General features: G+C 70.3%; 12 non-coding genes across 12 annotated transcripts; 7 read left to right on the forward strand and 5 right to left on the reverse strand.

Annotated features, from left to right (window-relative positions):
• Nucleotides 1–1,285: 1,285 nt before the first annotated feature.
• Nucleotides 1,286–1,357, forward strand: TRNAD-GUC (transfer RNA aspartic acid (anticodon GUC)). Its single transcript has one exon. It is a non-coding gene; the product is annotated as a tRNA-Asp (tRNA).
• Nucleotides 1,358–2,134: 777 nt separating this feature from the next.
• TRNAS-AGA (transfer RNA serine (anticodon AGA)) lies at nt 2,135–2,216 on the reverse strand. Its single transcript has one exon. It is a non-coding gene; the product is annotated as a tRNA-Ser (tRNA).
• A 545-nt stretch (nt 2,217–2,761) lies between these two features.
• Nucleotides 2,762–2,833, forward strand: TRNAD-GUC (transfer RNA aspartic acid (anticodon GUC)). Its single transcript has one exon. It is a non-coding gene; the product is annotated as a tRNA-Asp (tRNA).
• Nucleotides 2,834–4,232: 1,399 nt separating this feature from the next.
• On the forward strand, nt 4,233–4,304 carry TRNAD-GUC (transfer RNA aspartic acid (anticodon GUC)). The gene has a single exon. It is a non-coding gene; the product is annotated as a tRNA-Asp (tRNA).
• Nucleotides 4,305–5,081: 777 nt separating this feature from the next.
• TRNAS-AGA (transfer RNA serine (anticodon AGA)) lies at nt 5,082–5,163 on the reverse strand. Its single transcript has one exon. It is a non-coding gene; the product is annotated as a tRNA-Ser (tRNA).
• A 545-nt stretch (nt 5,164–5,708) lies between these two features.
• TRNAD-GUC (transfer RNA aspartic acid (anticodon GUC)) lies at nt 5,709–5,780 on the forward strand. Its single transcript has one exon. It is a non-coding gene; the product is annotated as a tRNA-Asp (tRNA).
• A 2,248-nt stretch (nt 5,781–8,028) lies between these two features.
• On the reverse strand, nt 8,029–8,110 carry TRNAS-AGA (transfer RNA serine (anticodon AGA)). The gene has a single exon. It is a non-coding gene; the product is annotated as a tRNA-Ser (tRNA).
• Nucleotides 8,111–9,499: 1,389 nt separating this feature from the next.
• On the reverse strand, nt 9,500–9,581 carry TRNAS-CGA (transfer RNA serine (anticodon CGA)). The gene has a single exon. It is a non-coding gene; the product is annotated as a tRNA-Ser (tRNA).
• A 550-nt stretch (nt 9,582–10,131) lies between these two features.
• TRNAD-GUC (transfer RNA aspartic acid (anticodon GUC)) lies at nt 10,132–10,203 on the forward strand. The gene has a single exon. It is a non-coding gene; the product is annotated as a tRNA-Asp (tRNA).
• A 777-nt stretch (nt 10,204–10,980) lies between these two features.
• On the reverse strand, nt 10,981–11,062 carry TRNAS-AGA (transfer RNA serine (anticodon AGA)). The gene has a single exon. It is a non-coding gene; the product is annotated as a tRNA-Ser (tRNA).
• A 545-nt stretch (nt 11,063–11,607) lies between these two features.
• TRNAD-GUC (transfer RNA aspartic acid (anticodon GUC)) lies at nt 11,608–11,679 on the forward strand. The gene has a single exon. It is a non-coding gene; the product is annotated as a tRNA-Asp (tRNA).
• Nucleotides 11,680–13,078: 1,399 nt separating this feature from the next.
• On the forward strand, nt 13,079–13,150 carry TRNAD-GUC (transfer RNA aspartic acid (anticodon GUC)). Its single transcript has one exon. It is a non-coding gene; the product is annotated as a tRNA-Asp (tRNA).
• Nucleotides 13,151–13,633: the final 483 nt, after the last annotated feature.

Here is a 13,633-nt window from a genome sequence, read left to right on the forward strand (position 1 = left end):
GCGCCTGGAGCTGCTCCCGCGGGACCTCAGCTGGCCTCAAGGCCCAGGGCAGCCAGCATTGGCCCTTGCCGGCCCGCCGCCTGGGCCTCCGGGGCTGCTGACACAGGCCGCAGCACACGGTGCCAAGGGGCAGGGGCCAGCTGGAGTGCCTCTGGGCCTGGGGCTCCAGGCAGGCGGGCCCCAGGAGGCAGGAAGCGCACAAGAGCCAGTGCAGTGGGGGACAATTGGCACACACTCCCTTCCTGGGCCTTGGCTTTGGCTAGTGCCGCAACCCAGGGACCGTCTCCAAATTCCCCGCCTCTCTCGCTGCTTCCCTCTCGTCCCTCGGCGAAGCCTGCACGTGGCAGCGCGGCACTTGCGCAGGGGCCGAGGCAGGCGAGGGGCCCGCGGTGCGGCGCTCCCCTGCTGGGCGCGGCCTGCCGGCTTCATCTTTCCCAAGGCCAAAAGCCCAAGCAGCGCGCGGCCTGGGGCTTGCCCGCGCACCCAGGGAGCGAGCCTTGGCGCTCTGCTTCGGCCGGCACACTCCCTAACGCCTGCTGCGGGTGTCAAAGCAGGTCAGCCCCGGGAAGGTGGAGAAGGTGCAGGGCGCCGTCCCGCGCTCCTGCCTTGCCCAGGCTCCAGGTGCGAAAGGAGCCGGCTGCCACACAAGCACGAAGCCCAGCACATAGCGGACAGAATTCGAACCTGTGCAGGGAGACCCCAATGGATTTCTAGCCCATCGCCTTAACCTCTCGGCCACAGCTACCACCAGCAAAAGAGGCAGGCAGCCCGGCCTCCGCCCCACGCCTCTGCAATGGCATCCCGTTGCCAGGTCCTCCAGCCCTGGCTGCACAGCCTGGGCCCCAGGCCCTGGCCCTCAAAAGCCCAGAGGCAAGGCAGCCCCGGGCGGAAGCAGGGCCAGCCAGCCCCTCCACTCGAGGCCAGCCCCAGCACACGTGGCACCAAGCCCCTGTGGGGGCCCTGGACAAAGCCTGGGCCAGGCCACCTGCCTTTGGCTCACGCCCTGCAAGGCCAGCTGTTCCCCAGCGTCCTTGCCATCCTGGCCAGGGAGGCAGCCTTGCTGGAAGGCTGCCTCTGGCCGCGCCAGCCACAAGAGCCCAGCACCCTCAGGCCGCTTGCCCAGGCACCTGCCCATCTGCTGCCCTCCCCAGCCCAGCCCAGCCCAGCCCAGCCCAGCCCAGCCCAAAGCAAGGGCTGCACAGCCTGCCCTGCCCAGGCCGGCAGCCCCGCCAAAGCAAGGCCAGCCCGGGGCTGGCGGGGCGGGTGTTTTCTGTCCTCTGGCCTTTCCCCGTTAGTATAGCGGTGAGTATCCCCGCCTGTCACGCGGGAGACCGGGGTTCAACTCCCCGACGGGGAGGCTCCCTTTTGCACAGCCCCCAGCTGGCTAGGGAGCCCCCTCCACGACCAAGCCTCCCGCCCGAGGCAGCGGCCTGGTTGCCGTGGCCCTGCGGAAGGTGCTGGCGGCTGCAAGGCGCCTGGAGCTGCTCCCGCGGGACCTCAGCTGGCCTCAAGGCCCAGGGCAGCCAGCATTGGCCCTTGCCGGCCCGCCGCCTGGGCCTCCGGGGCTGCTGACACAGGCCGCAGCACGCGGTGCCAAGGGGCAGGGGCCAGCTGGAGTGCCCCTGGGCCTGGGGCTCCAGGCAGGCGGGCCCCAGGAGGCAGGAAGCGCACAAGAGCCAGTGCAGTGGGGGACAATTGGCACACACTCCCTTCCTGGGCCTTGGCTTTGGCTAGTGCCGCAACCCAGGGACCGTCTCCAAATTCCCCGCCTCTCTCGCTGCTTCCCTCTCGTCCCTCGGCGAAGCCTGCACGTGGCAGCGCGGCACTTGCGCAGGGGCCGAGGCAGGCGAGGGGCCCGCGGTGCGGCGCTCCCCTGCTGGGCGCGGCCTGCCGGCTTCATCTTTCCCAAGGCCAAAAGCCCAAGCAGCGCGCGGCCTGGGGCTTGCCCGCGCACCCAGGGAGCGAGCCTTGGCGCTCTGCTTGGGCCGGCACACTCCCTGACGCCTGTTGCGGGTGTCAAAGCAGGTCAGCCCCGGGAAGGTGGAGAAGGTGCAGGGCGCCGTCCCGCGCTCCTGCCTTGCCCAGGCTCCAGCTGCAAAAGGAGCCGGCTGCCACACAAGCACGAAGCCCAGCACGTAGCTGACAGGATTCGAACCTGTGCAGCGAGACCCCAATGGATTTCTAGCCCATCGCCTTAACCTCTCGGCCACAGCTACCACCAGCAAAAGAGGCAGGCAGCCCGGCCTCCGCCCCACGCCTCTGCAATGGCACCCCGTTGCCAGGTCCTCCAGCCCTGGCTGCACAGCCTGGGCCCCAGGCCCTGGCCCTCAAAAGCCCAGAGGCAAGGCAGCCCCGGGCGGAAGCAGGGCCAGCCAGCCCCTCCACTCGAGGCCAGCCCCAGCACACGTGGCACCAAGCCCCTGTGGGGGCCCTGGACAAAGCCTGGGCCAGGCCACCTGCCTTCGGCTCACGCCCTGCAAGGCCAGCTGTTCCCCAGCGTCCTTGCCATCCTGGCCAGGGAGGCAGCCTTGCTGGGAGGCTGCCTCTGGCCACGCCAGCCACAAGAGCCCAGCACCCTCAGGCCGCTTGCCCGGGCACCTGCCCATCTGCTGCCCTCCCCAGCCCAGCCCAGCCCAGCCCAGCCCAGCCCAGCCCAGCCCAAAGCAAGGGCTGCACAGCCTGCCCTGCCCAGGCCGGCAGCCCCGCCAAAGCAAGGCCAGCCCGGGGCTGGCGGGGCGGGTGTTTTCTGTCCTCTGGCCTTTCCCCGTTAGTATAGCGGTGAGTATCCCCGCCTGTCACGCGGGAGACCGGGGTTCAACTCCCCGACGGGGAGGCTCCCTTTTGCACAGCCCCCAGCTGGCTAGGGAGCCCCCTCCACGACCAAGCCTCCCGCCCGAGGCAGCGGCCTGGTTGCCGTGGCCCTGCGGAAGGTGCTGGCGGCTGCAAGGCGCCTGGAGCTGCTCCCGCGGGACCTCAGCTGGCCTCAAGGCCCAGGGCAGCCAGCATTGGCCCTTGCCGGCCCGCCGCCTGGGCCTCCGGGGCTGCTGACACAGGCCGCAGCACACGGTGCCAAGTTGCAGGGGCCAGCTGGAGTGCCTCTGGGCCTGGGGCTCCAGGCAGGCGGGCCCCAGGAGGCAGGAAGCGCACAAGAGCCAGTGCAGTGGGGGACAATTGGCACACACTCCCTTCCTGGGCCTTGGCTTTGGCTAGTGCCGCAACCCAGGGACCGTCTCCAAATTCCCCGCCTCTCTCGCTGCTTCCCTCTCGTCCCTCGGCGAAGCCTGCACGTGGCAGCGCGGCACTTGCGCAGGGGCCGAGGCAGGCGAGGGGCCCGCGGTGCGGCGCTCCCCTGCTGGGCGCGGCCTGCCGGCTTCATCTTTCCCAAGGCCAAAAGCCCAAGCAGCGCGCGGCCTGGGGCTTGCCCGCGCACCCAGGGAGCGAGCCTTGGCGCTCTGCTTCGGCCGGCACACTCCCTAACGCCTGCTGCGGGTGTCAAAGCAGGTCAGCCCCGGGAAGGTGGAGAAGGTGCAGGGCGCCGTCCCGCGCTCCTGCCTTGCCCAGGCTCCAGGTGCGAAAGGAGCCGGCTGCCACACAAGCACGAAGCCCAGCACATAGCGGACAGAATTCGAACCTGTGCAGGGAGACCCCAATGGATTTCTAGCCCATCGCCTTAACCTCTCGGCCACAGCTACCACCAGCAAAAGAGGCAGGCAGCCCGGCCTCCGCCCCACGCCTCTGCAATGGCATCCCGTTGCCAGGTCCTCCAGCCCTGGCTGCACAGCCTGGGCCCCAGGCCCTGGCCCTCAAAAGCCCAGAGGCAAGGCAGCCCCGGGCGGAAGCAGGGCCAGCCAGCCCCTCCACTCGAGGCCAGCCCCAGCACACGTGGCACCAAGCCCCTGTGGGGGCCCTGGACAAAGCCTGGGCCAGGCCACCTGCCTTTGGCTCACGCCCTGCAAGGCCAGCTGTTCCCCAGCGTCCTTGCCATCCTGGCCAGGGAGGCAGCCTTGCTGGAAGGCTGCCTCTGGCCGCGCCAGCCACAAGAGCCCAGCACCCTCAGGCCGCTTGCCCAGGCACCTGCCCATCTGCTGCCCTCCCCAGCCCAGCCCAGCCCAGCCCAGCCCAGCCCAGCCCAAAGCAAGGGCTGCACAGCCTGCCCTGCCCAGGCCGGCAGCCCCGCCAAAGCAAGGCCAGCCCGGGGCTGGCGGGGCGGGTGTTTTCTGTCCTCTGGCCTTTCCCCGTTAGTATAGCGGTGAGTATCCCCGCCTGTCACGCGGGAGACCGGGGTTCAACTCCCCGACGGGGAGGCTCCCTTTTGCACAGCCCCCAGCTGGCTAGGGAGCCCCCTCCACGACCAAGCCTCCCGCCCGAGGCAGCGGCCTGGTTGCCGTGGCCCTGCGGAAGGTGCTGGCGGCTGCAAGGCGCCTGGAGCTGCTCCCGCGGGACCTCAGCTGGCCTCAAGGCCCAGGGCAGCCAGCATTGGCCCTTGCCGGCCCGCCGCCTGGGCCTCCGGGGCTGCTGACACAGGCCGCAGCACGCGGTGCCAAGGGGCAGGGGCCAGCTGGAGTGCCCCTGGGCCTGGGGCTCCAGGCAGGCGGGCCCCAGGAGGCAGGAAGCGCACAAGAGCCAGTGCAGTGGGGGACAATTGGCACACACTCCCTTCCTGGGCCTTGGCTTTGGCTAGTGCCGCAACCCAGGGACCGTCTCCAAATTCCCCGCCTCTCTCGCTGCTTCCCTCTCGTCCCTCGGCGAAGCCTGCACGTGGCAGCGCGGCACTTGCGCAGGGGCCGAGGCAGGCGAGGGGCCCGCGGTGCGGCGCTCCCCTGCTGGGCGCGGCCTGCCGGCTTCATCTTTCCCAAGGCCAAAAGCCCAAGCAGCGCGCGGCCTGGGGCTTGCCCGCGCACCCAGGGAGCGAGCCTTGGCGCTCTGCTTGGGCCGGCACACTCCCTGACGCCTGTTGCGGGTGTCAAAGCAGGTCAGCCCCGGGAAGGTGGAGAAGGTGCAGGGCGCCGTCCCGCGCTCCTGCCTTGCCCAGGCTCCAGCTGCAAAAGGAGCCGGCTGCCACACAAGCACGAAGCCCAGCACGTAGCTGACAGGATTCGAACCTGTGCAGCGAGACCCCAATGGATTTCTAGCCCATCGCCTTAACCTCTCGGCCACAGCTACCACCAGCAAAAGAGGCAGGCAGCCCGGCCTCCGCCCCACGCCTCTGCAATGGCACCCCGTTGCCAGGTCCTCCAGCCCTGGCTGCACAGCCTGGGCCCCAGGCCCTGGCCCTCAAAAGCCCAGAGGCAAGGCAGCCCCGGGCGGAAGCAGGGCCAGCCAGCCCCTCCACTCGAGGCCAGCCCCAGCACACGTGGCACCAAGCCCCTGTGGGGGCCCTGGACAAAGCCTGGGCCAGGCCACCTGCCTTCGGCTCACGCCCTGCAAGGCCAGCTGTTCCCCAGCGTCCTTGCCATCCTGGCCAGGGAGGCAGCCTTGCTGGGAGGCTGCCTCTGGCCACGCCAGCCACAAGAGCCCAGCACCCTCAGGCCGCTTGCCCGGGCACCTGCCCATCTGCTGCCCTCCCCAGCCCAGCCCAGCCCAGCCCAGCCCAGCCCAGCCCAGCCCAAAGCAAGGGCTGCACAGCCTGCCCTGCCCAGGCCGGCAGCCCCGCCAAAGCAAGGCCAGCCCGGGGCTGGCGGGGCGGGTGTTTTCTGTCCTCTGGCCTTTCCCCGTTAGTATAGCGGTGAGTATCCCCGCCTGTCACGCGGGAGACCGGGGTTCAACTCCCCGACGGGGAGGCTCCCTTTTGCACAGCCCCCAGCTGGCTAGGGAGCCCCCTCCACGACCAAGCCTCCCGCCCGAGGCAGCGGCCTGGTTGCCGTGGCCCTGCGGAAGGTGCTGGCGGCTGCAAGGCGCCTGGAGCTGCTCCCGCGGGACCTCAGCTGGCCTCAAGGCCCAGGGCAGCCAGCATTGGCCCTTGCCGGCCCGCCGCCTGGGCCTCCGGGGCTGCTGACACAGGCCGCAGCACACGGTGCCAAGGGGCAGGGGCCAGCTGGAGTGCCTCTGGGCCTGGGGCTCCAGGCAGGCGGGCCCCAGGAGGCAGGAAGCGCACAAGAGCCAGTGCAGTGGGGGACAATTGGCACACACTCCCTTCCTGGGCCTTGGCTTTGGCTAGTGCCGCAACCCAGGGACCGTCTCCAAATTCCCCGCCTCTCTCGCTGCTTCCCTCTCGTCCCTCGGCGAAGCCTGCACGTGGCAGCGCGGCACTTGCGCAGGGGCCGAGGCAGGCGAGGGGCCCGCGGTGCGGCGCTCCCCTGCTGGGCGCGGCCTGCCGGCTTCATCTTTCCCAAGGCCAAAAGCCCAAGCAGCGCGCGGCCTGGGGCTTGCCCGCGCACCCAGGGAGCGAGCCTTGGCGCTCTGCTTCGGCCGGCACACTCCCTAACGCCTGCTGCGGGTGTCAAAGCAGGTCAGCCCCGGGAAGGTGGAGAAGGTGCAGGGCGCCGTCCCGCGCTCCTGCCTTGCCCAGGCTCCAGGTGCGAAAGGAGCCGGCTGCCACACAAGCACGAAGCCCAGCACATAGCGGACAGAATTCGAACCTGTGCAGGGAGACCCCAATGGATTTCTAGCCCATCGCCTTAACCTCTCGGCCACAGCTACCACCAGCAAAAGAGGCAGGCAGCCCGGCCTCCGCCCCACGCCTCTGCAATGGCACCCCGTTGCCAGGTCCTCCAGCCCTGGCTGCACAGCCTGGGCCCCAGGCCCTGGCCCTCAAAAGCCCAGAGGCAAGGCAGCCCCGGGCGGAAGCAGGGCCAGCCAGCCCCTCCACTCGAGGCCAGCCCCAGCACACGTGGCACCAAGCCCCTGTGGGGGCCCTGGACAAAGCCTGGGCCAGGCCACCTGCCTTTGGCTCACGCCCTGCAAGGCCAGCTGTTCCCCAGCGTCCTTGCCATCCTGGCCAGGGAGGCAGCCTTGCTGGAAGGCTGCCTCTGGCCGCGCCAGCCACAAGAGCCCAGCACCCTCAGGCCGCTTGCCCAGGCACCTGCCCATCTGCTGCCCTCCCCAGCCCAGCCCAGCCCAGCCCAGCCCAGCCCAGCCCAAAGCAAGGGCTGCACAGCCTGCCCTGCCCAGGCCGGCAGCCCCGCCAAAGCAAGGCCAGCCCGGGGCTGGCGGGGCGGGTGTTTTCTGTCCTCTGGCCTTTCCCCGTTAGTATAGCGGTGAGTATCCCCGCCTGTCACGTGGGAGACCGGGGTTCAACTCCCCGACGGGGAGGCTCCCTTTTGCACAGCCCCCAGCTGGCTAGGGAGCCCCCTCCACGACCAAGCCTCCCGCCCGAGGCAGCGGCCTGGTTGCCGTGGCCCTGCGGAAGGTGCTGGCGGCTGCAAGGTGCCTGGAGCTGCTCCCGCGGGACCTCAGCTGGCCTCAAGGCCCAGGGCAGCCAGCATTGGCCCTTGCCGGCCCGCCGCCTGGGCCTCCGGGGCTGCTGACACAGGCCGCAGCACGCGGTGCCAAGGGGCAGGGGCCAGCTGGAGTGCCCCTGGGCCTGGGGCTCCAGGCAGGCGGGCCCCAGGAGGCAGGAAGCGCACAAGAGCCAGTGCAGTGGGGGACAATTGGCACACACTCCCTTCCTGGGCCTTGGCTTTGGCTAGTGCCGCAACCCAGGGACCGTCTCCAAATTCCCCGCCTCTCTCGCTGCTTCCCTCTCGTCCCTCGGCGAAGCCTGCACGTGGCAGCGCGGCACTTGCGCAGGGGCCGAGGCAGGCGAGGGGCCCGCGGTGCGGCGCTCCCCTGCTGGGCGCGGCCTGCCGGCTTCATCTTTCCCAAGGCCAAAAGCCCAAGCAGCGCGCGGCCTGGGGCTTGCCCGCGCACCCAGGGAGCGAGCCTTGGCGCTCTGCTTGGGCCGGCACACTCCCTGACGCCTGTTGCGGGTGTCAAAGCAGGTCAGCCCCGGGAAGGTGGAGAAGGTGCAGGGCGCCGTCCCGCGCTCCTGCCTTGCCCAGGCTCCAGCTGCAAAAGGAGCCGGCTGCCACACAAGCACGAAGCCCAGCACGTAGCTGACAGGATTCGAACCTGTACAGCGAGACCCCAATGGATTTCTAGCCCATCGCCTTAACCTCTCGGCCACAGCTACCACCAGCAAAAGAGGCAGGCAGCCCGGCCTCCGCCCCACGCCTCTGCAATGGCACCCCGTTGCCAGGTCCTCCAGCCCTGGCTGCACAGCCTGGGCCCCAGGCCCTGGCCCTCAAAAGCCCAGAGGCAAGGCAGCCCCGGGCGGAAGCAGGGCCAGCCAGCCCCTCCACTCGAGGCCAGCCCCAGCACACGTGGCACCAAGCCCCTGTGGGGGCCCTGGACAAAGCCTGGGCCAGGCCACCTGCCTTCGGCTCACGCCCTGCAAGGCCAGCTGTTCCCCAGCGTCCTTGCCATCCTGGCCAGGGAGGCAGCCTTGCTGGGAGGCTGCCTCTGGCCACGCCAGCCACAAGAGCCCAGCACCCTCAGGCCGCTTGCCCGGGCACCTGCCCATCTGCTGCCCTCCCCAGCCCAGCCCAGCCCAGCCCAGCCCAGCCCAGCCCAAAGCAAGGGCTGCACAGCCTGCCCTGCCCAGGCCGGCAGCCCCGCCAAAGCAAGGCCAGCCCGGGGCTGGCGGGGCGGGTGGTTTCTGTCCTGCGGCCTTTCCCCGTTAGTATAGCGGTGAGTATCCCTGCCTGTCACGCGGGAGACCAGGGTTCAACTCCCCGACGGGGAGGCTCCCTTTTGCACAGCCCCCAGCTGGCTAGGGAGCCCCCTCCACGACCAAGCCTCCCGCCCGAGGCAGCGGCCTGGTTGCCGTGGCCCTGCGGAAGGTGCTGGCGGCTGCAAGGCGCCTGGAGCTGCTCCTGCGGGACCTCAGCTGGCCTCAAGGCCCAGGGCAGCCAGCATTGGCCCTTGCCGGCCCGCCGCCTGGGCCTCCGGGGCTGCTGACACAGGCCGCAGCACGCGGTGCCAAGGGGCAGGGGCCAGCTGGAGTGCCCCTGGGCCTGGGGCTCCAGGCAGGCGGGCCCCAGGAGGCAGGAAGCGCACAAGAGCCAGTGCAGTGGGGGACAATTGGCACACACTCCCTTCCTGGGCCTTGGCTTTGGCTAGTGCCGCAACCCAGGGACCGTCTCCAAATTCCCCGCCTCTCTCGCTGCTTCCCTCTCGTCCCTCGGCGAAGCCTGCACGTGGCAGCGCGGCACTTGCGCAGGGGCCGAGGCAGGCGAGGGGCCCGCGGTGCGGCGCTCCCCTGCTGGGCGCGGCCTGCCGGCTTCATCTTTCCCAAGGCCAAAAGCCCAAGCAGCGCGCGGCCTGGGGCTTGCCCGCGCACCCAGGGAGCGAGCCTTGGCGCTCTGCTTGGGCCGGCACACTCCCTGACGCCTGCTGCGGGTGTCAAAGCAGGTCAGCCCCGGGAAGGTGGAGAAGGTGCAGGGCGCCGTCCCGCGCTCCTGCCTTGCCCAGGCTCCAGCTGCAAAAGGAGCCGGCTGCCACACAAGCACGAAGCCCAGCACGTAGCTGAGAGGATTCGAACCTGTGCAGGGAGACCCCAATGGATTTCGAGCCCATCGCCTTAACCTCTCGGCCACAGCTACCACCAGCAAAAGAGGCAGGCAGCCCGGCCTCCGCCCCACGCCTCTGCAATGGCACCCCGTTGCCAGGTCCTCCAGCCCTGGCTGCACAGCCTGGGCCCCAGGCCCTGGCCCTCAAAAGCCCAGAGGCAAGGCAGCCCCGGGCGGAAGCAGGGCCAGCCAGCCCCTCCACTCGAGGCCAGCCCCAGCACACGTGGCACCAAGCCCCTGTGGGGGCCCTGGACAAAGCCTGGGCCAGGCCACCTGCCTTCGGCTCACGCCCTGCAAGGCCAGCTGTTCCCCAGCGTCCTTGCCATCCTGGCCAGGGAGGCAGCCTTGCTGGAAGGCTGCCTCTGGCCGCGCCAGCCACAAGAGCCCAGCACCCTCAGGCCGCTTGCCCGGGCACCTGCCCATCTGCTGCCCTCCCCAGCCCAGCCCAGCCCAGCCCAGCCCAGCCCAGCCCAGCCCAGCCCAAAGCAAGGGCTGCACAGCCTGCCCTGCCCAGGCCGGCATCCCCGCCAAAGCAAGGCCAGCCCGGGGCTGGCGGGGCGGGTGTTTTCTGTTCTGCGGCCTTTCCCCGTTAGTATAGCGGTGAGTATCCCCGCCTGTCACGCGGGAGACCGGGGTTCAACTCCCCGACGGGGAGGCTCCCTTTTGCACAGCCCCCAGCTGGCTAGGGAGCCCCCTCCACGACCAAGCCTCCCGCCCGAGGCAGCGGCCTGGTTGCCGTGGCCCTGCGGAAGGTGCTGGCGGCTGCAAGGCGCCTGGAGCTGCTCCCGCGGGACCTCAGCTGGCCTCAAGGCCCAGGGCAGCCAGCATTGGCCCTTGCCGGCCCGCCGCCTGGGCCTCCGGGGCTGCTGACACAGGCCGCAGCACGCGGTGCCAAGGGGCAGGGGCCAGCTGGAGTGCCCCTGGGCCTGGGGCTCCAGGCAGGCGGGCCCCAGGAGGCAGGAAGCGCACAAGAGCCAGTGCAGTGGGGGACAATTGGCACACACTCCCTTCCTGGGCCTTGGCTTTGGCTAGTGCCGCAACCCAGGGACCGTCTCCAAATTCCCCGCCTCTCTCGCTGCTTCCCTCTCGTCCCTCGGCGAAGCCTGCACGTGGCAGCGCGGCACTTGCGCAGGGGCCGAGGCAGGCGAGGGGCCCGCGGTGCGGCGCTCCCCTGCTGGGCGCGGCCTGCCGGCTTCATCTTTCCCAAGGCCAAAAGCCCAAGCAGCGCGCGGCCTGGGGCTTGCCCGCGCACCCAGGGAGCGAGCCTTGGCGCTCTGCTTGGGCCGGCACACTCCCTGACGCCTGTTGCGGGTGTCAAAGCAGGTCAGCCCCGGGAAGGTGGAGAAGGTGCAGGGCGCCGTCCCGCGCTCCTGCCTTGCCCAGGCTCCAGCTGCAAAAGGAGCCGGCTGCCACACAAGCACGAAGCCCAGCACGTAGCTGACAGGATTCGAACCTGTGCAGCGAGACCCCAATGGATTTCTAGCCCATCGCCTTAACCTCTCGGCCACAGCTACCACCAGCAAAAGAGGCAGGCAGCCCGGCCTCCGCCCCACGCCTCTGCAATGGCACCCCGTTGCCAGGTCCTCCAGCCCTGGCTGCACAGCCTGGGCCCCAGGCCCTGGCCCTCAAAAGCCCAGAGGCAAGGCAGCCCCGGGCGGAAGCAGGGCCAGCCAGCCCCTCCACTCGAGGCCAGCCCCAGCACACGTGGCACCAAGCCCCTGTGGGGGCCCTGGACAAAGCCTGGGCCAGGCCACCTGCCTTCGGCTCACGCCCTGCAAGGCCAGCTGTTCCCCAGCGTCCTTGCCATCCTGGCCAGGGAGGCAGCCTTGCTGGGAGGCTGCCTCTGGCCACGCCAGCCACAAGAGCCCAGCACCCTCAGGCCGCTTGCCCGGGCACCTGCCCATCTGCTGCCCTCCCCAGCCCAGCCCAGCCCAGCCCAGCCCAGCCCAGCCCAGCCCAAAGCAAGGGCTGCACAGCCTGCCCTGCCCAGGCCGGCAGCCCCGCCAAAGCAAGGCCAGCCCGGGGCTGGCGGGGCGGGTGTTTTCTGTCCTCTGGCCTTTCCCCGTTAGTATAGCGGTGAGTATCCCCGCCTGTCACGCGGGAGACCGGGGTTCAACTCCCCGACGGGGAGGCTCCCTTTTGCACAGCCCCCAGCTGGCTAGGGAGCCCCCTCCACGACCAAGCCTCCCGCCCGAGGCAGCGGCCTGGTTGCCGTGGCCCTGCGGAAGGTGCTGGCGGCTGCAAGGCGCCTGGAGCTGCTCCCGCGGGACCTCAGCTGGCCTCAAGGCCCAGGGCAGCCAGCATTGGCCCTTGCCGGCCCGCCGCCTGGGCCTCCGGGGCTGCTGACACAGGCCGCAGCACACGGTGCCAAGGGGCAGGGGCCAGCTGGAGTGCCTCTGGGCCTGGGGCTCCAGGCAGGCGGGCCCCAGGAGGCAGGAAGCGCACAAGAGCCAGTGCAGTGGGGGACAATTGGCACACACTCCCTTCCTGGGCCTTGGCTTTGGCTAGTGCCGCAACCCAGGGACCGTCTCCAAATTCCCCGCCTCTCTCGCTGCTTCCCTCTCGTCCCTCGGCGAAGCCTGCACGTGGCAGCGCGGCACTTGCGCAGGGGCCGAGGCAGGCGAGGGGCCCGCGGTGCGGCGCTCCCCTGCTGGGCGCGGCCTGCCGGCTTCATCTTTCCCAAGGCCAAAAGCCCAAGCAGCGCGCGGCCTGGGGCTTGCCCGCGCACCCAGGGAGCGAGCCTTGGCGCTCTGCTTCGGCCGGCACACTCCCTAACGCCTGCTGCGGGTGTCAAAGCAGGTCAGCCCCGGGAAGGTGGAGAAGGTGCAGGGCGCCGTCCCGCGCTCCTGCCTTGCCCAGGCTCCAGGTGCGAAAGGAGCCGGCTGCCACACAAGCACGAAGCCCAGCACATAGCGGACAGAATTCGAACCTGTGCAGGGAGACCCCAATGGATTTCTAGCCCATCGCCTTAACCTCTCGGCCACAGCTACCACCAGCAAAAGAGGCAGGCAGCCCGGCCTCCGCCCCACGCCTCTGCAATGGCATCCCGTTGCCAGGTCCTCCAGCCCTGGCTGCACAGCCTGGGCCCCAGGCCCTGGCCCTCAAAAGCCCAGAGGCAAGGCAGCCCCGGGCGGAAGCAGGGCCAGCCAGCCCCTCCACTCGAGGCCAGCCCCAGCACACGTGGCACCAAGCCCCTGTGGGGGCCCTGGACAAAGCCTGGGCCAGGCCACCTGCCTTTGGCTCACGCCCTGCAAGGCCAGCTGTTCCCCAGCGTCCTTGCCATCCTGGCCAGGGAGGCAGCCTTGCTGGAAGGCTGCCTCTGGCCGCGCCAGCCACAAGAGCCCAGCACCCTCAGGCCGCTTGCCCAGGCACCTGCCCATCTGCTGCCCTCCCCAGCCCAGCCCAGCCCAGCCCAGCCCAGCCCAGCCCAAAGCAAGGGCTGCACAGCCTGCCCTGCCCAGGCCGGCAGCCCCGCCAAAGCAAGGCCAGCCCGGGGCTGGCGGGGCGGGTGTTTTCTGTCCTCTGGCCTTTCCCCGTTAGTATAGCGGTGAGTATCCCCGCCTGTCACGCGGGAGACCGGGGTTCAACTCCCCGACGGGGAGGCTCCCTTTTGCACAGCCCCCAGCTGGCTAGGGAGCCCCCTCCACGACCAAGCCTCCCGCCCGAGGCAGCGGCCTGGTTGCCGTGGCCCTGCGGAAGGTGCTGGCGGCTGCAAGGCGCCTGGAGCTGCTCCCGCGGGACCTCAGCTGGCCTCAAGGCCCAGGGCAGCCAGCATTGGCCCTTGCCGGCCCGCCGCCTGGGCCTCCGGGGCTGCTGACACAGGCCGCAGCACGCGGTGCCAAGGGGCAGGGGCCAGCTGGAGTGCCCCTGGGCCTGGGGCTCCAGGCAGGCGGGCCCCAGGAGGCAGGAAGCGCACAAGAGCCAGTGCAGTGGGGGACAATTGGCACACACTCCCTTCCTGGGCCTTGGCTTTGGCTAGTGCCGCAACCCAGGGACCGTCTCCAAATTCCCCGCCTCTCTCGCTGCTTCCCTCTCGTCCCTCGGCGAAGCCTGCACGTGGCAGCGCGGCACTTGCGCAGGGGCCG

Source organism: Alligator mississippiensis, chromosome 15, assembly GCF_030867095.1.
Source record: "Alligator mississippiensis isolate rAllMis1 chromosome 15, rAllMis1, whole genome shotgun sequence".
In the NCBI taxonomy this organism is placed as follows: Eukaryota; Metazoa; Chordata; order Crocodylia; family Alligatoridae; genus Alligator; species Alligator mississippiensis.